Below are 25619 nucleotides of genomic sequence, written 5' to 3'. Positions count from 1 at the left end.
GTGAGACAAGGCCGAGGTACGTGTGACGCAGTTGCTATTTAGGCCATGTGGGCCCCTGAAATGGCGGCTCCCTGACCTCTAAACTGGGACAATGGGATGTGAGGTAACTGCTCTGGCGTTGTACACCGTCGTGGTAGGCGGTCGAAGACCGCGGCGCAATGCTGCATTGGTTAACATTGGACCCTATGGGTCCCAGGAGCCAATGACGATGTACGCCGGCGGTGATGGTACGCACCGCCGCGGACGTGACCGCCATTTTCTAGCTGTTGAATCACTCGATACCTGATCTTCGACAGGAGAGGACCTACACTGCAAGTGCTGCTGTGACCTCGGTCTGGAAGAGACAATGGCTTGTGCGTCTGGGGAAAGGGCCCCTGCCTTCACTGCAGAGGAGTTGGAGAAGCTCGTCGACGGGTCCTCCCCCAGTACACGCTACTCTACGGTCCTCCACACCAACAGGTAAGTACACAGGGAGCATGTTGTATGGGCTATGCCTGTGTGGAGAGGGCTGGTTGTAAGAAGGAAGGGGGCACAGTTCTGCGTGCATGAAGGACTCTGAATGCATGTGCCACATGGCAAGGGTAGGGATGTGGGCCACTCACTTTGACGGTGCAGTTGGTGATGACTTCTCTTCTTCCCCTGTACATGTCATGTAGGTCAGCGCCCACCAGAAGAAAGATATTTGGCGTGCCATCGCCAAGGACGTCCGGACCCTGGGGGTCCACCACAGACGGAGCACCCACTGCCGTAAAAGATGGGAGAACATTCGCCGCTGGAGCAAGAAGACTGCGGAGGCTCAGCTGGGGATGGCCTCCCAACGTGGGAGGGGTGCCCGTCGAACCATGACCCCCCTGATGTTCCGGATCCTGGCGGTGGCCTACCGGAGTTGGATTGGCGCTTGAGGGCATCACAGCAGACACAAGGGGGTGAGTATACTATCATTCAGCGGACTTTGCGCGCAGTGAAGGTGTCTGGGTGGGGGAGGAGGGCTGTGGGTTTCCCTAGGCCAGGGAGAGTTCCGTAGGCTAGGCCCCTCCGTAAGGCAGGCCATGTGGCACCCCACCCCACCTCTGTAGAGTGCCAAGTACAGGTATTCATGCCCCTGTGTCATCTATGTGTGCATATGTCGTCCATAGCCTTGTAGGCCATTTCCCAGGAATGGCATCTGTAGAGCACCAACAGCGCAACGTAGTGCAGGGGGCTGCTGTGTCTGTATTGTCCGCCAACGGTAGCGGTAAGCCATGCACTCAACCTGTCTTTCTTCTGTCGTCCCCTCCTTTTTGTGGTCTCCCTGTTCTTGTGTGCATTAGCATCATCAGGCGGAGGTACAGTGGCACCGGAGCACGAAGGAGCTGCATCCCAAATGGCCATGGAGGGCCACACTACAGACTCAGAATACACCAGTGGGACGGAGGGCGAGGGGAGCACCACAGCGGTCACAGGATCTGCGACCAGCGACACGGACTCATCCTCCGATGGGAGCTCCCTTGTGGTGGCGGCAACATCTGTGCCCCCCACTTCTACAGGTACAGCCGCCACCCCCCCTACCAGCATCGCCCTCCCAGCAGCCTCTCAGCCTTCGCCCGTGCCCGCTCACCCAGGAGGGTGGGCATCACCTTCGCCCCAGGCACCTCAGCCCCTGCCCCTGTCACCTCTGCTGCCCTCAGTGAGGAGGCCATTGACCTCCTCAGGTCACTCACTGTTGGGCAGTCTACCATTTTGAATGCCATCCAGGGTGTAGAAAGGGAGTTTCAACACACAAATGCATTCCTGGAGGGCATTCATTCTGGTCAGGCTGCCCTTCATCGAACCCTTCAAACTCTGGCCTCAGCACTGATGGCAGCCATTGTCCCTGTGTCTAGCCTCCCCCCTCCAACTTCCTCCACCCAGACCCTGTACCTCTGCCTATCCCAAGCACACCATCAGACCAGCCTGCACGCACCTCACCACACAAGGGAAGCTCAGGCAAACATAAGCACCACACATCCCGCAGGCACTCACGCAAGTATCACACACATACAGACACACCAACATTCACTGCCTCCACTGTGTCCCCCTCCTCCTCGTCTCCCTCCTCCCTCCCAGTCTCGTCTACACTCACACCTGCATGCACTACCACTACAGCCACTATGTCCCGCACCAGCACACCCACCACCACACCCCGCTCACGTGCACTCACCACCCCCACTACCATTTCCACGTCCCCTGTGTCCTCTCCCAGTGTGTCTGTGACGCCCCCTCCGAAGATACACAAACGCAGGCACACACCCACCCAGCAGCCATCCACCTCACGACAGCCTCCAGCCCATGCACCTGCACCCAAATCCACAAAGGTTACACCTCCTACAACCGCCACCTCTTCCTCCACTCCCAAACCCCCTCCAGCTACCCGTCCCAGTGTCTCCCAAAAACCTTTCCTGTCCACCCTTAACCTATTCCCCCCGTCCAACTCATAGGTCCCGTACTAGCACCTCAGCCAAAAAATCTCCGGGACCAGTGGTGCCTGTTGTTACAAGTATGTGGAGTGCACCGGCCACCAGGCCAGCCAATGTGGCACGGAGCCACAGCACAGCCAGCCCCCCTCGGTGAACCACCAGAAGTTGGACAGTGCCCGGCGGGAGAGGGGGAAGACTCCAGCCAGCAAAGCCGCTCACAGGGGTCCCGGGGGGAGTGTCGACTCAGCTGTGACTCCTCCCAAGGTGGGGAAGGGGCAGAAGAAATCTCCAAACTCTGGGAGGAGCAGCACAGCGGAGAAGACCGCCATCATCCCCGCTGGCCAGGAGGCCTCCGCCAGCCCCATCGTCACTGCCCAGGAGGCCACCGCCAGCCACAACCCAGCTGGCCAGGAGGGCCCCGCAAGCCACAGCCCAGCTGACCCATGAAGGACCGCCAGCCACAGCCTTGCTGGGCAATGAAGGACCGCCTTGGCAAGGACCGCTGAACAGGGCAAAGACCGCCATGGAAAGCACCGCTGAACATGTCTGACACTGGCAACTCAAGCACCGCTGAACAGGCCAAGGACCGCTGAAAAGGGCAAAGACCGCCATGGAAAGCACTGCTGAACAGGTCTGATACTGGCAACTCAAGCACCGCTGAACAGGCCAAGGACCGCTGAACAGGGCAAAGACCGCCATGGAAAGCACTGCTAGCCCATTTGCGGCAGGGCCAGTGACGCAACTGGGACCGTCACGGGGTGTGTGCTGCACTCTGGTCACCAGTCCTCCTCCAGAACCAGTGGGGAACAGCATCCACTCCGTCTGTCCTGCACAGGATGAAGCACTCTGGGCACCAGTCCCCCTCCAGAACCAGTGGAGAACAGCATCCACTCCGTCTGTCCTGCACAGGATGAAGCACTCTGGGCACCATGCCCCCTCCAGAACCAGTGGAGAACAGCACCCACTTGAGAGACTGTGGCTTTGCACTCCCCAGGATGGTACAGTGGGCAACCCACCCACTGTAGAGACTTGTGAGACTGTGGCTTTGCACTCCCCAGGATTGAACAGTGGACAACCCACCCACTGTAGGGACTTGTGAAACTGTGGCTTTGCACTCCCCAGGATTGAACAGTGGGCAACCCACCCACTGTAGAGACTTGAGAGACTGTGGCTTTGCACTCCCCAGGATTGAACAGTGGGCAACCCACCCACTGTAGAGGCTTGAGAGACTGTGGCTTTGCACTCCCCAGGATTGAACAGTGGGCAAGCCACCCACTGTAGAGGCTTGAGAGACTGTGGCTTTGCACTCCCCAGGATTGAACAGTGGGCAACCCATCCACTGTAGAGACTTGAGAGACTGTGGCTTTGCACTCCCCAGGATACATCAATGGGCATGGAGCCCCCTCGTGGATCTGGCGTGGTGCACCCATCCGGCTGAGGTGCCCCACCTTCCCTTCCCCCTGAGGTGCCTGTTGTATTTTGATCTGATGCCCCCGCAGTGTTCTCTCCATTTGGATCGGGCATCTTGTGTGGGCCTCGCCCATGCATTTTGGGCCCAATGGTCCACGGACTATGAATGGTGCAATACCTGCACTACTAATCGTGGTGTATATTTTGTTTATTGTGTATATATATATATGTATATATTTGCTTACTGTATTTTGATATATTACAATGGTTCCACTCATTTCCTTTTGTCTTTGCATTCTTCCAGGGGGTTGGGGGGTGTTACTGTAATGTATAGATATGCATTGGTGTGTGTGTTGTAGTGGGTGAGGGTCGGGGTGGGGGTTGGGGTGTTGAGTGTGTGTGTCCCTGTGTTTTTGCCTCCCCCCTCCCCTATGTCGTAGGTGCAGTACTCACCGTGGTCTTCGTCGCCGGTGTTGATGATCCTCGTAGAGGAGCAGGAAGACTAGCGCTGGCAGGATATGGAGTTCCGGCTCCATGGTGCCCTCCTTCCTCGTTGAGTGTGTAGAGGTGAGCGTTTTCCCTTTGAAATGGCTGTTTCCGCCGTGTTTTTATCCGTGGTGAATCCGCCCCGGGAAAGGTGGCGGATTGGTAGGTTGTGATACTGTGGGCAGTACATTGTCTTCCGCCTGTCTGTTGGCGGTGACTGCCGCGCTGTTAGTTTATACCGCCGTGGCGGTCGGAGTGTTAAAGTGGCTGTCTTTGTTGGCGGTTTCCGCCACGGTCATAATTGCTATTTTTTTACCGTCGGCCTGTTGGCGTTTCTCACCGCCGCTTTAACACCGTCTGCCAGGGTTGTGATGACCACCATAGTGTAGGATCTCCTCTCTTTCTGGCATAGTTACCCCCATATTTTGTCTGATGTCAGTCTGCTTAGACTGTATTCACTGGAACCCTGCTAAACAGGACCTCAGTGATAGTGCTCTCTCCTCCAAATTTAGCTGATATGGTGCTTCTTACACCTCACAATTAGCATACTAGTGTACCCCTGTAAGTCCCTAGTATATGGTACTTAGGTACCCAGGGCATTGGTACACCAGGGGTCCCCCATGGGCTGCAGCATGTATTATGCCACACATAGGAGCCCATGCAAACTGTGTCTGCAGGCCTGCCATTTGCAGCCTGTGTGAAAAGGTGCATGCACCCTTTCACTGCTGGTCACTACACCAGGTCACTCTAAGCCACCAATATGGTAAGCCCTTCCAGCCAAAAGAGCAGGGCTGTGTGTGTGTGGGCACCCCTGCATGAGCAGAGGTGCCCCTACAAACTCCAATTCCAATTCCCTGTACCTCGCAAATGTGGGGAAGCCATTTTAGCTATGTACTATCCAGCTACATAATGGTAACTCCAAACCTAGGCATGTCTGGTATCAAACATGTTTGAATCATACCGCAGTACTGATGCCAGTATTGGTAGCATGATTTCATGCACTCAGGGGGCTCCTTAGAGGACCCCCCAGTACTGCTCTTACCAGTCATTCAGAGTCTGCAGGAGGCACACGCTGCTGCAGACCCTCAGAGAGGATTCTGCCCTTCTGCTGCTTGACCAGCCCAAGCAGGGGATAGCAGAACCAAGGATTTCCTGTGGGAGAGGGAATGCAGCCTCCCCTCCCTTGGAAATAGGTGTTACAGGGCTGGAGGGGGGCAGCCTCCCCATGCCACCAGTTTGCTTTGAAAGGCATATTTGGTGCCTTCCTTGCATAATCTGGTTTGCAACAATCCAGGGACCCCTGGTCCCTGCTCTGGAGCGAAACACGCAAAGGGAAGGGGAGTGACCTCTCCCCTGTCTATCACCACCCCTCGAGAGCTCCTCTAGGTGGCCACTTGACTCTGCCATCTTGGAGACAAGATGTGCAGAGGCCCCTGGAAGCATCTGACTGCTCAGGTTAGGTAGCTGACGTCAGTGACCCCCTCGTATAGGTGGTGACCTCAGAGAGTAACCAAGCCTCTTTTTGGCCTATTTAGGGACTCTCTTGCAGGTGGGTCTCTAGACTCGTTGTGCAAGACTCCACCAAGACCTCTCTGCAAAGACATCTTCTGCTCCTGGCCATCTGAACTGCTGCTGGACACCACAGGAACCGAACAAGACTGCAACACAGGGACGACCGCACACTGCAACATTGTTTCCGCAGCTCCTGGCAGCAACTTTCAACATTTCCACAGCTGTGCATACTCCTGGGTCAGCAAGACTTCAGCTGCACCATAGAAACAAGAAGAAATCTCATTTGGAGTGAAGGAGTCACTGCCCTGCATCCGTGGGCACCTATGGCAACTGCTTCCGGCTGCTGGGATCTGCTGTCCTCTGGATTTGTGAAGATTCTCCAACACAGGTAGTGGTTTTGAGGGATCCTCTCTTTCTTCTGTTCAACTTGGGAGAGGGTGAGCCCTTGCCTTTTCGTCTAAGACAAAACCCCTGCGCACTGTTGTAGGAACCAAGGCTTGTTGACTCCTGTTCCAAGGGATCTTCAGGCTCCAAGTAGCCCCGCCCCACACTCTTCCTCTGCAAGGACAGCATCCTCTCTGCTGCTCCAGCAACGTGGGACTCATCTTCAAGTGTGCTGCCTGGACCTCACTGCAACTTACTGTGCCTGCTGCCAGTGGGTTGGTTGTGGGGGCTTCAACTGCTTCTGCTAGCTCTTCTGTCTTCTGAAGGTCAGCTTGGACTCCCATCCAACGGTTGAGTCCCCAGGACTTTGCTGGTCCTCTTCATGTGTACAAATCTCCAACAGCTCCAGTTGCATTTGCTTGTGCATGTTGGTGGTCCTCCTGACCACTGACCCATCTGTAATCCGGCAACTGACAAAGGATAGCTCCTAGGTGCCTTCAGGGTCTCCTCTGCAGCTCCTGGACCCCGCAGCTAGACTTCATCCATCACTGTCGACCCGCATCTTCACCCACAGAAGGGTGGGTATTGCCTCCTGTCCCACCTGGACACTCCTGCGTGGATTGGACTCTGTACCCATCTTTTGCAGGTCCTCTTCATCAGGAATCTACCACTGGGTTCCACCGGCCTGGTCCTGCTTTTGCAATATTCCATTAAGAGTCCTCATGTTAGTCTATGGGACAACCAGGTAACTTACCTCTTCTCTCCTGGTCTCTCGGGGTCTTCTAGATACTTGCCTCTTGGAGTTCCACTCTCTCCCAGCCCTTGGCTAACTACTTCATATCCTCTGGTGGGGGACCTATTCTCGCATTCTGCTTTTTTAATATATACTTACCTTACTTACCTATACTGTGTGTGTACTTACCTCCAGAAAGTGGTTTGCCTATATTAATCTAGTTTGGTGTTTCTGTAATAAACTATCTTTATTTTAGCAACAGCGTGTGGTTCCTTTCATGTGTGACATGTTACTGTGTGACTACTGTGGTATTGCAAGTGCTTCACACTCCTCCTAGATACGTCTTGGCTACTCACTAGAGCTACCACTAGAGAGCCCTGCCTATCCGGACACTATAACACTATCCAATAAGGGTTGCCTGGACCCACTATAATGTGTAACACCATAGGTGTTCACCACACACTAAGCCAGCCTCCTACATTGGTGGTGCATCAGTTGATAAGACACTTGAAATTGCTTCACTACTCTGTCACCAGTGACTTTCCACAGGAAAGGTCACTACTAGTCCTTAGGATGCACTACACTTGGTAGTAGGGATGTCTAGACGTCTAGTGTAGGTATACTGGGGCTTAGGATAGACCTTTCTCTATACTTTTAGAAAGTCTAGAACCTTAGAATAGGTAGGCGCACCCACAATACTCTAGGTATCATGCCTTCAGCAGAGGACACAACTCAGGCCCCAAAAGCCAAGTATGAGGGCCTCACCTTCCAGGAACTGAGGGAGGTATCTGCCTCTAAGAAGCTGAAGACAGGGAGAAATACCAACAAAACTCTACTCCTAAGATATAAAATCCAATCTGACCTACAACACCCAGAGGGTCAGGAAGAGCAGGACGTAGAGACTGACCCTCAAGGCCTAGAAAGGATAGACTTTGACCCTACCGGGGAGGGTCAGGAGGATACTTGGGAACACCATAGTCTTATTGGGAGCATTCATGGTAGTGAAAAGGGGACACACACAAGTAGGCCCACTTTTTTCCTAAGGAGTTGGTGCAAAGGGTTGCCAGGAGGAGGGATAGATCCTCCTCATCTGTCCACACCCATGTTTCAGCATTGTCGGATAAGACTAATCACTCTAGCTCAGCGGGGGAATCCTTAAATAGGGAATTTAGTAAACTGAGATTGGAAGAGGCTAGACTGAGGCTACAGCAGCAACATTTAGCCCTGGGTAGGGAGGCCTTGGCAGTTGAGTGGGAGAGACAGAATTTGGGGATGATACCCCATGGTGGCAGCAACAGCTATAGAGAGACCAAGGTCAGGGACGATTCCTATGACTCCAGGAACCTTAGCAAGATAGTCCCCCCTTTCAAGGCTGGGGACAACATACACAAGTGGGTCACTGCCTTGGAGAGGGCCTGTAGAGTACAGAAGGATTTGCAAAGGCAGTGGGCAGCCATCCTGTGGCTTTCCTTTACTGACAAACTCCTCACTGTCAAGGAGGAGGATGCAGACAATTATCAGGCACTTAAGCATGCTCTCATTGATGAGTTTGGGTTGACCACAGAAGAATACAGGATAAAATTCTGGTAAATCATAAAGGAGTCCTCCCAGGAGTGGGTAGTTTTAGTGGTTAGCTCTGCCAATGCCCTGGAAGGCGGGTTACATGGCAGTAATGAGCATGGTTATGAGGGCGTGTACAAACTTCATTTGAGAGAGCAATAATTGCCCCTCCGACAAACTGCATTAACATTTGGTGGTCTCGGATCTGACCACAGTGAAGAATTGGGTAACCTGGCAGACAAATGGGTTCACACCAATGTGGGTAGAAAAACTCACACTGGGGGTGACCAGAAGAAGGATTCTTCAAAGAATCAGGAGAAAGGTGGGGCCAAATCAAAAGACAGGAAATAGTTTTCATCAGGCCCACAAAACTCTTCTGGGGGGTGGGTCTAAATCCTCTTCCTCTTCATCTTCCCACAAGAAACCTTGGTGCCACATCTGTGGACAAAAAGGCCATAGGGCAGGTGACAGCACCTGTCCTTAAAAGAACACCAAGTTTGCTACAACCACTCCCACTTCTACCCCTAGTGCCCCTAGCAATAGCACTGGTAGAAGTAGTCAGTCCAAGGATATAGCTGGGTTCACATTGGGAACTGCAGTGAGCTCTGGGTTAGTCAGGGAGACCACTGAAGAACTTTTGGTCTCTGAGGGTGGCATTGACCCTGTCACCCTAGCTGCTTATCCCCTTAATATGGGTAAGTACAGGTAGCACCCCCTTATCAGTAGTATGGAGGCTGGGGCCTACAGAGACACAGGTGCCAATGTCACAGTGGTTACTGAAAAACTGATGACCCCTGAACAACATCTACTTGGTCACATTTACCAAGTCAGTGACACTCAAAACAACACTAAGTACCACCCCATGGCTGTTATTGACCTCAGCTATTACTGGCCCAAAGAACGTTGTAGTAGCCTCTGATCTGCCTGTAGAGTGTTTACTGGGCAAACAATTTGGAGGCTTCAGCCTGGGCTGAATTGGAGTTGGAGGCTCATGCAGCAATGCTGGGCAACCCTGGGCATATTTTGCACTGACAGGAGCACAGGCCAAGAGACAGAGAGCAGGGAGCACTGGAGCCTGGAAAAATGGCACATGGGACTCCCAAAAAGAAAGGCAGGCAGGGTAATAAATTACCCCGTCCAGGCTCCAGATGAGGATCCCACTCCTCAGGGAGAGGAATCCACCCCTTAGGTGGAACCTATACCAAAGGAGCTTGAAGCTGATACAGCTGAGCTCTTGGGTGCAGGAGGACATACCAGGGAGGAACTTAGGCCCTCATTATGAATGTGGCGGTGTGGGCCGCCTTGCCAGTGGTGGCGGGAAATCCCACAATCCGGCATGACGGCCCACACCACCACATAATGAAGGCGAGAAGGGCCGCCATAGGTGGCCCTCATCCACCGCCAGGCTGCCTCCAACAGGCAGCCTGGCGGTGGACGGCATCATTATCCGTCAGGGCAGCGCTGCTGCCCCTTGGATAATGATCCCTTTACCTCCAGCCAAAGCTGGCGAAAGGGGTGCCTTGGCATGGGCAGTGCAGGGGCCCCTGTGCAGTGCCCTGTCGCGCAGGTCACTGTCCGATTTACGGGCAGCGATCTGCACGATAGGTGCAGCTGCACCCGCCGCACAGAGGCATTGACGGCGGCTCCATGTGGAGCCACTGGCAATGTCCCAGCCAGGCATTCCTTTGAGCCGGTGGGCAGAAACAATGTTTCTGCCCATTGGCCCAGAGGAATGTCCATTATACAGCCGGCAGGGTTCCGGGGGGCTGACGGTCACTGGAAAGACCACCAACATGAACACGGCAGTGTAAACCGACGTGTTCATAATGAGGGCCTTAGCCTGGAACAGAAGTCCTGCCCTTCTCTGGAAAGCCTGAGACAGCAAGCTGCTACTCAGGAAGCAGGGGATATCCTGTGGAACCCATGAGGTCTACTGGGACAATGGCATCCTTTATTCTGAGGCAAGGGACCACAAACCTGGTGCCACCAGGAGGTTGGTCATTACTCAAAAGTTTAGGGAGTTCTTATTGACCGTAGCACATGATATTCCACTTGCAGGCCATTTGGGGCAAAGTAAGACTTTGAACAGACTTGTCCCTCACTTTCAATGGCCCCATATGTCTGAGGGCACAAAGGAGTCTTGCCAGAGGCAAGACAGGTGGCACTTCAAACACCCCATTAATTCCACAACCAGTGGTTGGGGTACCCTTTGAGAGTGGGGGTAGACATTGTTGGTCCCTTAGACCCTCCAACTGCATCTGGGAACAAACTTATACTTGTTTCCGCGGCTCCTGCCAGCAACTTGCAACCCTTCCACAGCTGTACATCCTCTAGGGTTGGCAAGACTTCAGCTGCACCAAAGAAGCAAGAAGTAATTTCCTTTGGAGTGAAGGAGTCACTCCCCTGCCCCCCCTGGCACCTGAGGCAACAACGTCTGGCTGCTAGGATCTGCTGTCCTCTGGACTTGCGAAGATTCTCCAAAACAGATTGTGGTTCTGAGGGGTCCTCTGAGTCCTCTCTGCCTTCTCTCCAACTTGAGAGACAGTGAGCCCTTCCCTATTTCTCCAAAACAGAACTCCTGTGCACCGCAACTGTTGCAACAATCAAGGCTTGTTGACTCCTGCTCCAAGGGATCTTCAGGCTCCCAGTAGCCCCGGCCCCCAGAACTCTACCTCTGCAAGGACAGTCTCTTCTCTGCTGCTCCAGCGATGTGGGACTCCTCTTCAGGTGTGCTGCCTGGGCCTTACTGTACCTGCTGCCAGTAGGTTGCTTGTGGGGGCTCTGACTACTTCTGCTGGATCTCCTGTTTTCTGAAGGTCAGCCCAGACTTTCCTCCCAGGGTCGAGCCCCCAGGACCTTGTTGGTCCTTTTCAGCTCTGCAAATCTCCAACAGCTCCAGTTGCATTTGCTTGTGGTCCTCCTGACCACTGACCCATCTGCAGTCCGGTGACCGACAAGGGGCAGATCCTAGGCACCTTCAGGGACTCCTGTGCAGCTCCTGGACCCTACAGCAGCATTTCATCCATCACCGTCGACCCGGATCTTCACCCTCAGAAGGATGGACATTGCCTCATGTCCCACCTGAACACTCCCGCATGAACTGGACTCTGTTCCCTTCGTTTGCAGGTCCTCTTCATCTGGAATTCACCATTGGGTTCCACCGGCCTGGTCCTGCTCTTGCAGTATTCTATTTATGAGTCCCCATATTAGCCTATGGGACGACCAGGTAAATTACCTCTCCTCTCCTGGTTGCTGGGGGTCTTCTAGATACGTACCTCTTGGGGTTCCACTCCCTCCCAGCCCTTGGCTAGCTACTCCATAACCTCTGGTGGGGGACTCATTCTAGCATTCTGCTTTTTTAGTATATGGTTTTGCCCCCCTATAGGGCCCTCGCTATTTTATGCTATTTCCCAATACTTACCTGTGTATATTGTGTGTGTACCTACCTCCAGAAAGGGGTTTGCCTATAGTAATCTAGTTTGTTGTTCCTGTAATAAAGTACCTTTATTTTTGCAACACTGTGTGGTTCCTTTCATGTGTGACAGGTTACTGTGTGACTACAGTGGTATTGCAAGTGCTTCACACTCCTAGATATGTCTTGACTGCTCATCCAGCTACCACTAGAGAACCCTGGCTATCTGGAGACTGTAACACTATCTAATAAGGGCTTCCTGGACCCAGTATAATGTGTAACATCAAAGGTGTGCCAGCCTCCTACACATACATTTCATAAAGTACTGGAAAAGCTTCGGCATAATCATGCACCGGTTCACAAATGTCTGCAACATCTGCACCAGTGTAGCTCCTTGATGTTGTGTTTGCAATCAGTGATCATTCCGAGGTTCTTGGCATGGATGAAGGAAGTGGGAGTAAGTTCTAGTTCTGTTGGCTCCCAGTGTAGTTGCACGGAGAAGAGCTCTCCCCAAAGATCACAACTTCAGTGTTTAATTTCAGACAGTTGTACTTCATTCAGAAGCGCAGACAGCTTGTGGGGCTTGCAGTTTTTGGCCTCCTGTTTGTGAATAGTGAAAGTTTGTGTTTGTGAATCTCTGGTATATGGGATTGTAACCGGGTTGCTACCCACCCGGTTACTCACGCTGATGATGGACCGGCTGAAGGGTGCCCCGGGGGCACCGCTCAGCGCGATCAGGAAATGGAGTGCATGGGATACCCGGATATCTGGGTTTCCACCAAAACAAAAGACGGACGACAGACGCGCGCGACGGAGAAGAGAAAGACGGAAGTTCCCGCGGACGGAGGAGCGCGGTCCAAAGAGCGAGAGGAGGAAGCAACAGAGGGACGCGAAGACGATCCGGACCTGACGTCAAGGGCCTCGGAGGCCCTCAGAGGATCCATCTCCCGCCACATCCCTGGAGGGGCGTGGCTAACGCAGGTACGTTCCTGCTTACAAAGCCAATACCGCACACTCTTCGAGAGGGAGGAGGGAGAAGGCGGTGAAAAGGGGAAGACGGGAACACATACACCAATACCGACCGAGAGTGGAGGGCGAGAGGAAAAACTCTTGCCCTGAAGCGTTCCTTTTTGCTTGTTTGTTTGGTTTTTTTTTTGGAGCCTTGCCTTTGGTTTCTGTAGTTTTTTTTTTCTTCCTGACCCTCATTACTAAAACACCAGGAGTGCTGTGAAGCCAACAGTTCTCCTATCTGTGCCTGATTTTTTTTTTTTTTTCCGGGTGAATAAAAGGGGAGCACGACATTACTGGGTGAAAGCTTGCATTGTGGTAGTGGTTACCCCACACCCCTCCCACCTCACCGCACCTCCCCCTTTCTAATCGTATACAAAGAACCCCAACATATCTGATTTACCTTTCCTTTCTTTTTCCGTTCCCTTCTTTATCCACCTCCAACACCATTGACCTCCACTTCTCCTGAGACGACAGAGACCTCATCATCGGGGAGAGCCACCTGAGAAGAGAACAGAAGAACGGGTGATCGATTAGAAGGAGGGAGCTTTGGGAATCAACTCATCAAACCTGGGAAGAGACTGAGAGTTGAACAAAGTAGACTGAATGAGGAAGACATAAATAAGAGAAATAAAAGTACCAACTTGAAAAACCCCAGTATCTTGACTTGCTTAAGCTCTGTTCGCATAGCGCTATACCCACACCTCCTACAGGGATCTACATATCTACATGTGCACTGTAACTGCATAATATATGTTTGTGCATGCCTGTGGTGTTTTTGCGCATGTGTGTGGCATATGATGTAGGTGTTTCTGTGTGCAGTGTTCATTTGAGCCTGGTGTGAGTGTGCTTATGTGTTCTGTATATAGGTATAAACATGATGTTTATGCATATGGCGGGTGCATGTATGTGGTGTGTTTTGCATTAATTAAACATTGTATGGGTGTGAAAAATGATATTGATAAAATGACACAATAACGTATTTGAGGCAAGGAGACCACGTGTATTTTCTGAATGTGCATGTGATGCAGCTGTGGACCCTAAAGGTCGAAGGACCACACGCTGTGCAGCTTTTGTACATGAATTTGAACAAATTCTGTACTGTGCAACCTCGCACTGTAACAGCGAACCTTAGCACACCTAGTGCCATGCAGCAAAATGTAAAAAGTAACCAAACACTATTTAGGAAATATAACCAAATAGAACAGATTACGTTTTGTCTTAATTGTGCATATTTGGTTTTAACACAGCTGTATAAAGTATATGCTGAAGTGTACCCAGAGACTATCCCTTTCTCTTAAAATCATTCTTTGTTTGTGGCAAAGGTTTAGCAAGAAAAGTTTTACAATACACTTGTGGAATGAATTATTTTGTTCTGAGGTAAGTTTGGATAATTAGCCTTAATGCCACCATGTGTATATAACGCCGCATTGCATAACACTCAGTAGCCCTTTATTGAAATGAATTTTGATTAATATTAGTGTTAGTACATGTGAAGAGTAATAGGACCACTGAAATTATGTGGCAAAGGAGGACCATATTAATGCGCAGCGTTTACTATATTATGCAGCAAGGAAAGACAAATAATGTGGTGTAATGAGGCACATTTTGTGGTAGTATTACTGTCTTTTTATTTTACACTTGTTATCATTTCTGGGCATAGTATTACAGGTTTACCACCCAAGTGGACCAATAAGCAACAGAAAAGAGACCAGACAGCCTTTGTAAAGGACCTTCAACTGTGTGCCAACACATGTTGCAGTAGGTTTTAGCAACTTATGATCCATTTGAGCTAGAAACATTTTTTTAAATTTGTAGATTATGCAAATTACAATTATGCAAAATTGCATAATTCCAGTGCCCCAATTATGATCTGGGAATATACAATGTACTGTGATAAGATATCACAATATGAAATGCGCACATTTGTAACCTTGCCACACTGGTGAGAATAAATCCAACCCAGCACAATTTCTTACTTGAAATAAAACAGTTATTCACTTTACCACAGCATCTGGCAGAGACAAGACAGCACACATATTTTAATAGGCATTGTATTTCCATATTACGGCTGCTCATCCAATGAGGCAAGACCTGCCACTACCTGAAAAACATGATGCATGCCCCATTCCACAGTATATTACTGTTGGAAAATGGGTTATTGGTAGGGCAGGTAGGTACCTACACCTAGCAACAAGCCACTAACCTCCACATAGGTACAGTTAGGTCTCAGTAAATTAATCCCAGCTCAACCCTTGGTAGCTTGGCAACGAGCATCAAGGCTTAACTTAGGAGACAAAGTGTAAAGCATTCAAATATCACAAAACAGTAATTAAATAAAATACAGGAAACAGTTTAAAAATCCAAAACCAATTTATAAAAATAGTTTATATTTTTATCTTTAAAATGACACAAAAACGATTAAAATCGGTTCAGGGGAACCGGAGATATGAATTTTTAAAGAATTATTACTTTTCTAGCGCTTAGAAACAAAAAGCGCCAATCGGGTCATCTGGTTGCACCTCGACCGGGGCAAAGTCAAACTTTCAGGCCGACCGCGATGGAGCCCTGCTCGGCTACAGGTCGCGGGAGGCCTCGGTTAAAAAGTTACCTTCTGACTTAGTCTTTATTTTGAAGTTTTTCTTCACCGGGACGAACCTGCCAGTTGAATCCGACCTCCTGGAGCCCTTGTCCGGATACGCGATGTGGGTTTCCTCGGTGGAGACTTTTACCTTCGGACTTAGTCGTTTTTTCGAGATGAAAATCCTTCGACCGGGGTAAACCTGGATCTTGATCCGACGTCCATGGAGCCCTTCTCGGATACGATGGCTGGGAGGTCCCGGTCAACTTTTTACGTTCGGACTTAGTCTCTTTTTTGGATGTTTTTCTTTACCGGGACGAACCACGAAGTCAGGCCGGGTCGCGGTTGAGGCAAGCCGGCTAGAATTTCCACGGCGAGTCGGTCCCTCTCTGGAGCTTTTTTCCAAAAATTCTCAAATCTTTTCCAAACTTCTGGGGCTTCACCCAGATGTTCTTTTAAGGTTCTTTTGGGGTCCACAGCTCACCCCAAGGGTCCAGAAGTTCTGTGATGGTCCTTGGGGGGTGCGGACTTCAACTCCCAGAATGCACCTGGCGCAAACTCCTTTTTGGCCACTGGACAGTGGTCAGCTGGTCGCTTTCTTCAGGAGTTGGTGCAGGGGACTCTGGTTTAGCAATTTTTCACCTGTAGCAAACAGGGAGTCCCTCCTTGAACCAGTTGAAGCCAGGCAAAGTCCTTCTTGTGGTGAAGCCCAAGTGTGCAGCTGGTGCAGTCCTTCTGAGTGCAGGGTCCAGGTGCAGGCCAGGGGTCCAGCAGGGCAGTCCTTCTTCTTCTTTAGTTCCTTTCTTGTTGAATTCTGGAGGGGATCTGAGGCGTGGGTGCAGGTCTGCCAGTTTTATCCTTGATCCTGGGTGAAAAGCAGGGGGGTCCTGGTCCTCCAATCAGGTACAGGGTCGTCCCCCTGTGACGACCACTTCCTGGGAAGTGTGGCAAAAATCCATCCCAAAAGGCAACAGTCTCCAAAAATCCAACATGGCTGAATCTGATTTTTGGAGGTTACATCTGGCTGAGCCCACCCACTGGTGTGGCTAAAAATCATAAACACACCCCTCTCCTGCCCTCTCCTAATCTAATCAAGGGGGTACCTAGTTGTCTGGGGTTGCAGGATGTGGGGGTGTTGCTGGGTGCTGCAAATGTCCTTCTCTGCCTTTGAAGACCAGTTTGGCAGCCCTCCCCCTTCCTGCCTCACCATCTGCTGAGGGGAGATTCTCTCCCCCAAGCACATTCCTTTGTGTGAAGTCAGGCCACTTCACACCTCATCAAGGTAGCCTGGCAGAAGCTGCTGCAGGCTGGCCAATCAGAGCACAGCAGCAAAAACAATGCAGAGCTGAAATTGGCAACTTTTTAGGTAAAGTCTAAACTTTTTACCTGGACAAGTTATATTAAATCCAACAACTGGAAGTTGTGGGATTTATTACAACAATCAATTTGATACCAAATTCTTGGTATGTAACATTTAAGGAGACTTTAAAATTTAAAATAAAGTCTGCCCATTCTAGCCTATGAAGGCCATTTACTTCAATGAGGGAAAAACTAATTTGGCTGTTTTTACCTCACCAGGGCTTATAAATCTATTTGTATAAAGTCCCTGCTTATAGTTACATGGCACCCAGCCCTAGGGGCACATAGGGCACACCTTAGGGGTGACTTATATGTAAAAATAAGGTAGTTTAAGACTTTGGAAGTACCTTTAATTCCAAAGTCGAATTTGCATATAACTTTAATTTAAAAGCAGCCAGCAAGGCAGGCTTGCTTTTAAAATGACACTGGGCACCTCAGCAATGCACCTAGGTGTGCACCACCTATGCTGTGGTCCCTAAACCTACATGCCCTACCATATACTAGGGACTTATAGGTAGGTTGACTTAGCCAATTATAATTAGCCTAATTTGCATATCCATTTTACACAGAGCACAGGCCCTGGGACTGGTTAGCAGTACCCAGGGCACCATCAGAGTCAGGAAAACACCAGCATAAAGTGGAAAATGGGGGCAAAAAGTTAGGGGGCCTCTGCAATCAGCCCTGTTTTCCCACACAACCCCCCCCCCAGCCCACACGCCCAGGAGACTCAGCCCAACCCTGGGAGAGTCTTCCTGGCTTGTTAGGCGAGGAAGACAGTGAAGAAAACTGGCTGTCCCTTTGCAGGGCCTACTCTGCCTTATATCCTCCTGTCAGGGTCACTCCCTATGGGTAGTGAAGCCATCCCAACAGTAAAAGGACCCAACACAAACTGAAACTGTCCTCTAGGGGGGTCTTCCTCCTTTCTCTCTGCCAACTTGGGTAGTGAGGTGCCCACCTCCCCTACTCCAAACTTTGCTAGGGCAACACCTAGCTTACCCAAAGAGGTCACGCAACACTTGAGCAACCCCACCATGACCAACAGGGTCAGGGGGCCTACTTTGCTATTGGCCCTGGGGTCTGCCTCCCAGGCCAAGTACAGTGCTGCCTGGAAGGCTAGCACCCAGCAGAGGCTACTGACAGCTGTCAATACCCAGAACCACACCCTAAGCTCTCCACTGACAGGTGGCTGAGCTGCTTTAGGAGCATCTTTGGGGTCTTGGCACCCCTCTTGCTGTCTAGAGTGGGGGGCTACCACCTCCTGTGGCAGACACCCTCCTTCCACTCTCTCTTCTGTCAGTGCAGGGGCAACACCTTGCATCTGGACAGCTGCCTGACTACTCAGGACTTCCTTGGGGTCAGGTGAGGCCTCACCAGTGCCAACTCTGGGCTTCCCCCCTACTGGGGCAGAAGGCCTTTGGCTCCCTGGAACTCTCTTTAAGAGTGGCCTACCCTTCCTTTTCTTCTTTCCTTTTCTTGGGGACCCCTGTCTCCTAACTGTAGGGACTGACTCCCCAGGACTTTGGGTTGGGGGGGCGCCCTGGGCGACCACCCCATCTGTGACCAGACTCACCTCTGGGAGGTCATTGCCCAGGATACAATCTAGGGGAAGGTCAGCACTGACTACCACCCTAATCCAGTCAAGAATACCCTCCCTCTCTAGGGGCACTATGGCTACAGGTTTGGAGGTGACCTCCCCTGTGGCTATCCTGACTTTCTTTGTCTTTCCTGGGACATACATGTCTGGGGTCACTAACCGGTCACTCACTATAGTGTGACTGGCACAGGTGTCTCTCAGGCCAGTGGTAGGGATCCCATTCACTTGAATGTGGTGGAAGTGCCTACTCCCACCCTCAGGGATCACCAGCTTACCATCTGGTCCTGTCTCCCAGCACAATGCTAGGAGGACTTCATCATCTGAGGAATCCTCCTCTATGGCTACACTGGACAGCCCAGTGCTAACCACCTTCCTTGGACAGGCTGCATCTCCTCTGAAGTGACCTGTCTGCTGACAGTCAAAGCAAGCCCTACTGTCCAAGAGTTTTTTTAACCCTGGGTCTCCCTGTCTCTGCTTGTCAGAGTGGGAGTGGGATTTACTCTCCTCCTTCTTAGGGTTCTGGGGTACAGAGGGAGTCTCTGTGGTGGGCTTACCACCTCCCTCCTTAGGTTTTTGGGGACCTGTCCCCCCCTTCTTGGAGTCTCCCCCCTGGGACTTGACAACCACCCTGGTTCTCAACCACTCATCAGCTGCCTCCCCTAGCTCTCTAGGGTTGGTCTGCTTAGAGTCCACTAGATGCTGGCGTAACCTTTCTTGGATACAATTGGTCAAGATGTGCTCTCTCATGATCAGATTGTATAACCCCTCATAAGTATCTACTTTGTTACCAATAATCCAGCCCTCTAGTGCCTTTAGTGAAATGTCCACAAAGTCAACCCAAGACTGGGTACTGACCTTCTGGGTGTCCCTGAACTTCATTCTATATTGCTCTGGGGTCAGACCAAACTTCTTGGCTAAGCACCTCTTCATACTAGGGTATGAATCTGCCTCCTCCCCCCCTTAAGGTCAGAAGCCTATCCCTCCCTGAGTTGGGGACCAACTCCCACAAAAGGGAACCCCAGTATTGAGGCCTAACCCTTCTCATTTGGAGTGCCCTCTCAAAGGCCCCCAGCCACTTATCTATGTCATCCCCCTCTACATAAGCAGGAACCACCCCCTTGGGTAATCTGGGGCAAACTCCCCCACCCATGGACACCTCAGCTTCTTTATCGCTGCTTCCATCTCTTTTCTCTTTGTATGCCCACTTTTTCTTTTCTAGGGCCAGCTTCTCTGCTTCCAAAGCTATGTATGCTAGCTGGGCCTCCAGCTCTCTTTCTCTGATGGATGGGTTCTCTCCTCCTGAAAGGACCCCCTTCCCACCACTAGCTTTGGATCTGCCCCTAGTGACTGTATTTACTGAGGACCGTTCTTCCTCATCCTCACTTGGGCTCAGATGCCTTCCCTCCCCTGAGTGGTTAGAGCTTGCATCCTCCCTACTTTCTCCCTCCTCTGGAGCTTCTTCTGACTCTACCTCTTGGGCCTCAGCCCATGCTGTCAGGGATGTGATCAGGATTTGCTTCCTGAGATCAGTGGTTGCAGGCAACCCTCTTTCAATACACAACCCCCTAAGCTGGACTACTGTCAGTGTGGGTAGGCTAGCCAGATCAAGCTCCATGGTTCCCTAGTTTTGTGTCAACAAAAACTTTTTGCAAAAATTGGAAACAAGAATTTAGAAAAATTACAAAAATTAAATAATTGAAATTAATCCAAATTAAAAATTAAAAACAATTTTTGCACTAGGACAATTTAAAGGATTTTTAATTTGTTTTACCTAAAACTGTAACGTGATATTGAACACAAGTACAGGATCCCGTCGCTGCTTCCAATTATGTTGGAAAATGGGTTATTGGTAGGGCAGGTAGGTACCTACACCTAGCAACAAGCCACTAACCTCCACATAGGTACAGTTAGGTCTCAGTAAATTAATCCCAGCTCAACCCTTGGTAGCTTGGCAACGAGCGTCAAGGCTTAACTTAGGAGACAAAGTGTAAAGCATTCAAATATCACAAAACAGTAATTAAATAAAACACAGGAAACAGTTTAAAAATCCAAAACCAATTTACAAAAATAGTTTATATTTTTATCTTTAAAATTACACAAAAACGATTAAAATCGGTTCAGGGGAACCGGGGATATGAATTTTTAAAGAATTATTACTTTTCTAGCGCTTAGAAACAAAAAGCGCCAATCAGGTCATCTGGTTGCACCTCGACCGGGGCAAAGTCAAACTTTCAGGCCGACCGCGATGGAGCCCTGCTCGGCTACAGGTCGCGGGAGGCCTCGGTTAAAAAGTTACCTTCTGACTTAGTCTTTATTTTGAAGTTTTTCTTCAACGGGACGAACCTGCCAGTTGAATCCGACCTCCTGGAGCCCTTGTCCGGATACGCGATGTGGGTTTCCTCGGTGGAGACTTTTACCTTCGGACTTAGTCGTTTTTTCGAGATGAAAATCCTTCGACCGGGGTAAACCTGGATCTTGATCCGACGTCCATGGAGCCCTTCTCGGATATGATGGCTGGGAGGTCCCGGTCAACTTTTTACGTTCGGACTTAGTCTCTTTTTTGGATGTTTTTCTTTTCCGGGACGAACCACGAAGTCAGGCCGGGTCGCGGTTGAGGCAAGCCGGCTAGAATTTCCGCGGCGAGTCGGTCCCTCTCTGGAGCTTTTTTCCAAAAATTCTCAAATCTTTTCCAAACTTCTGGGGCTTCACCCAGATGTTCTTTTAAGGTTCTTTTGGGGTCCACAGCTCACCCCAAGGGTCCAGAAGTTCTGTGATGGTCCTTGGGGGGTGCGGACTTCAACTCCCAGAATGCACCTGGCGCAAACTCCTTTTTGGCCACTGGACAGTGGTCAGCTGGTCGCTTTCTTCAGGAGTTGGTGCAGGGGACTCTGGTTTAGCAATTTTTCACCTGTAGCAAACAGGGAGTCCCTCCTTGAACCAGTTGAAGCCAGGCAAAGTCCTTCTTGTGGTGAAGCCCAAGTGTGCAGCTGGTGCAGTCCTTCTGAGTGCAGGGTCCAGGTGCAGGCCAGGGGTCCAGCAGGGCAGTCCTTCTTCTTCTTTAGTTCCTTTCTTGTTGAATTCTGGAGGGGATCTGAGGCGTGGGTGCAGGTCTGCCAGTTTTATCCTTGCTCCTGGGTGAAAAGCAGGGGGGGTCCTGGTCCTCCAATCAGGTACAGGGTCGTCCCCCTGTGATGACCACTTCCTGGGAAGTGTGGCAAAAATCCATCCCAAAAGGCAACAGTCTCCAAAAATCCAACATGGCTGAATCTGATTTTTGGAGGTTACATCTGGCTGAGCCCACCCACTGGTGTGGCTAAAAATCATAAACACACCCCTCTCCTGCCCTCTCCTAATCTAATCAAGGGGGTACCTAGTTGTCTGGGGTTGCAGGATGTGGGGGTGTTGCTGGGTGCTGCAAATGTCCTTCTCTGCCTTTGAAGACCAGTTTGGCAGCCCTCCCCCTTCCTGCCTCACCATCTGCTGAGGGGAGATTCTCTCCCCAAGCACATTCCTTTGTGTGAAGTCAGGCCACTTCACACCTCATCAAGGTAGCCTGGCAGAAGCTGCTGCAGGCTGGCCAATCAGAGCACAGCAGCAAAAACAATGCAGAGCTGAAATTGGCAACTTTTTAGGTAAAGTCTAAACTTTTTACCCGGACAAGTTATATTAAATCCAACAACTGGAAGTGTTGATACCAAATTCTTGGTATGTAACATTTAAGGAGACTTTAAAATTTAAAATAAAGTCTGCCCATTCTAGCCTATGAAGGCCATTTACTTCAATGAGGGAAAAACGAATTTGGCTGTTTTTACCTCACCAGGGCTTATAAATTTATTTTTATAAAGTCCCTGCTTATAGTTACATGGCACCCAGCCCTAGGGGCACATAGGGCACACCTTAGGGGTGACTTATATGTAAAAATAAGGTAGTTTAAGACTTTGGAAGTACCTTTAATTCCAAAGTCGAATTTGCAAATAACTTTAATTTAAAAGCAGCCAGCAAGGCAGGCTTGCTTTTAAAATGACACTGGGCACCTCAGCAATGCACCTAGGTGTGCACCACCTATGCTGTGGTCCCTAAACCTACATGCCCTACCATATACTAGGGACTTATAGGTAGGTTGACTTAGCCAATTATAATTAGCCTAATTTGCATATCCATTTTACACAGAGCACAGGCCCTGGGACTGGTTAGCAGTACCCAGGGCACCATCAGAGTCAGGAAAACACCAGCATAAAGTGGAAAATGGGGGCAAAAAGTTAGGGGGCCTCTGCAATCAGCCCTGTTTTCCCACAATTACTGTGCGCCTTCTACACAGGCTACACTGTATAACACTCTCAGAACCACCACCCCCACACAGACGTAGCCATAATTGAGGTGCAGAAGCAGTTTATAGCCCTGGGCATCAGTGCCACTGCACCTGCTACATCTTTGGCAGGTAAACCCCTGTCCGCCGCTTTCCCAACACACACCTCCCCATTACAGATTGCCTCAGACATGAGCTAGGGTTGCCACCAGGTTCTTTTCTTTTTACCAACATGATCAGTATTTAAATTTATCTGACAAGGAAAATCATCTAAAGTTGGTATTTTTTCCCCAGTAACAGCTATTATTAAAACAATGCACTTCAAAATGTATTCTAGAGGTTCTATGATCACTCTTGACTGATAATTAAAGTAAACAAATGTTAAAAAAATCACAATGTTTGGCCGTCTTTAACAGATGCTTTCTTTGTGGGCTCTTCTCCTGTGACTGGGAGGGCCAAAGGTCATGTATGGATGGGCCTCCACCACCCGACCCACCTACTAGAACTGGGCCTTGCAACAAATATGGCATTAGAACATATCCTCCACTGGCTTCCAGTGGAATGGTAGGAGGGGGACATCTGACGGGTTGAGGAGGGTAGAGGTCTTGTGGTGAGTGGTCTGCTTTAGGGTCAGGTTAGTGTGGTTCCAGGTGTTGCCAGTACAGCCTATGGCACTGCAGCCTGTTGGGAGACAAAAAAAGACTCCATACAGGTGTATGGAAAATAGAGATTATTTATCTGAGTAGATCAAGACCAAAACCACAAAGTCCAATTAACATTCATTTTAAAAAGATGTCAAGAATAAGCGTGCTTTGTACAGGGCTCGTTTTAGAGCCTTTACGTTATTTTGGAAGAGTATGTGTATCCCTCTGCAAAGAGCACAGCAAAGACTTGTCGGGCGGTTCGGGACCAGCCCCAGTATGGAATTCCAATTCAAAAGGGCGTTCGTCTCTTTACTCCAAGGAACGCAGCGGCAGCTCTAAGACCACTTGGGTCTCTGTTGTCTGGGAATGCATGCCGCATGTTAAAGGCAAGACTGTATTGAAGCAGGGCGGAGCTGTGGTAGGAAGCAGGGTTGTGCCCGAGTGCAGCTCACCAGTAGGGAAAGTGCAAGTGCATGCAGGGCATCTCCATTACCTGGCCACATGGGAGGCAGGCTGCATTGAAGCCACTCCAAAGTGCTGGCAAAGCTTGCAGTATACTGAATGAAGCCACTCCAACGTCCTGGCAAAACGGACGGTAGGTTGAAATGAAGCCTCTTCGAAGTCCTTGCAAAGCAGGCAGCAGACTGAAATCAAGCCACTCAGAAGTTCTAGCAAAGCAGGCGTTTGGCTGAAATGAAACGTCTCCGAAGTCCTTGCAAAGCATGCAGCAGAATGAAATGAAGCTGCTCTGAGGTCTTTGATGTACCGAAAACCCTTAGTAGATCCAGAAGCAAGTCAGCAAGCCCTCGGAGTCATTCTGGTTCTTTATCTGCAGGGCAGAGGTCAGCAAGCAACAGGGCAGTTCAGCAAAGCAGGACAGCCGTTCCTTGAAACTGTTGGGCACAGCAAAGTGGTGATCCTCCGGCACAGCAGCCTTTACTCTAGCAGGGTTCTTGTCAAAGTCACCAGATCCTCGGGGTCTGTGCACGTTTCCAACATTTCCACTACTAGACAGCTCCAATACTCTGATTAGATTTATCACAGAGTCTAAGAGAGTCCAAGCGGGGAAAAGGGGATTAGGAAGGGAACAGCTGGGAAGGAGACCTGTAGGAATCAAGAGGTTAAAACACAACATCAAAATCACATCTCAAGAAATTAGTACCATGCTATAACTCTAAACTTTGTCATTTCTGAAAACATGAAACAACCCTAGAATAATTCTGGAACTGACTAGGATTTTTGATGACCAAATACCTGGGAAGGAGACAAGAAAAGGTTAAATAGAACTTTCAGATTCAAGTACTTTCTTTAGCATGGGAAAAAAAATTACTTGCGCAAATTGCAGGTTTTTATATGTGTACTAAACACCATAAAGTATTGTGCACCATGAAATTACACAATGTATATTCAAGGAAATAAATCACACAACTTGTCAACTCAAAAATGCTACCAAGGAAATGTCTTAGAATGGTAGCGCACAGTAATTTACATCTTTTATACACAAGGAAAGAATTGCGCGACTTGCCGATTCGAATGCCACCATTAAAATGCCTCGGAAATCATAGCGTACAATGAATATCAAAATTCACACTCAAGGAAGGTATCGCGCGTGTTGCCGATTCGAATGCCACCATTAAAATGCCTCGGAAATGATAGCATACAATGAATATCAAAATTCACACTCAAGGAAGGAATCGCGCGTGTTGCCGATTCGAATGCCACCATGAACCTGCCAAGAAATGGTAGCGCACAATGAACAGCATGAAAGGCACACAAGAAAAGAATTGCGCTTCTTGCCGATTCGCATGCCACCATTTAATGCCTCGGAAATGGTAGCGCACAATGAATAACATGGAAAGGCACACAAGAAAAGAATTGCGCTTCTTGCCGATTCGAATGCCACCATTTAATGCCTCGGAAATGGTAGCGCACAGTGAATACCAAGAATTTCACACAAGAGTTGAATTGTGCATGTTGCCGATTCGGATGTCACCATGGAACTGCCAAGAAAATGGTAGCGTACAGTGAATATCAAGAATTACACACCATAAGGGAATCGCGCGCGTTGCCGATTCGAATGCTACCATGAAACTGTCAAGGAATGGTAGCGCACAATGAATAACAGAAATTAATCTCAAGAAAAGAATTGCGCGTCTTGCCGATTCAAAATGAGTGCATACAAATGCCATGAAAAG

The sequence above is a fragment of the Pleurodeles waltl genome, chromosome 6, assembly GCF_031143425.1.
Source record: "Pleurodeles waltl isolate 20211129_DDA chromosome 6, aPleWal1.hap1.20221129, whole genome shotgun sequence".
In the NCBI taxonomy this organism is placed as follows: domain Eukaryota; kingdom Metazoa; phylum Chordata; class Amphibia; order Caudata; family Salamandridae; genus Pleurodeles; species Pleurodeles waltl.
The sequence above is the reverse complement of the archived record's forward strand: the minus strand, read 5'-3'. Positions refer to the sequence as shown.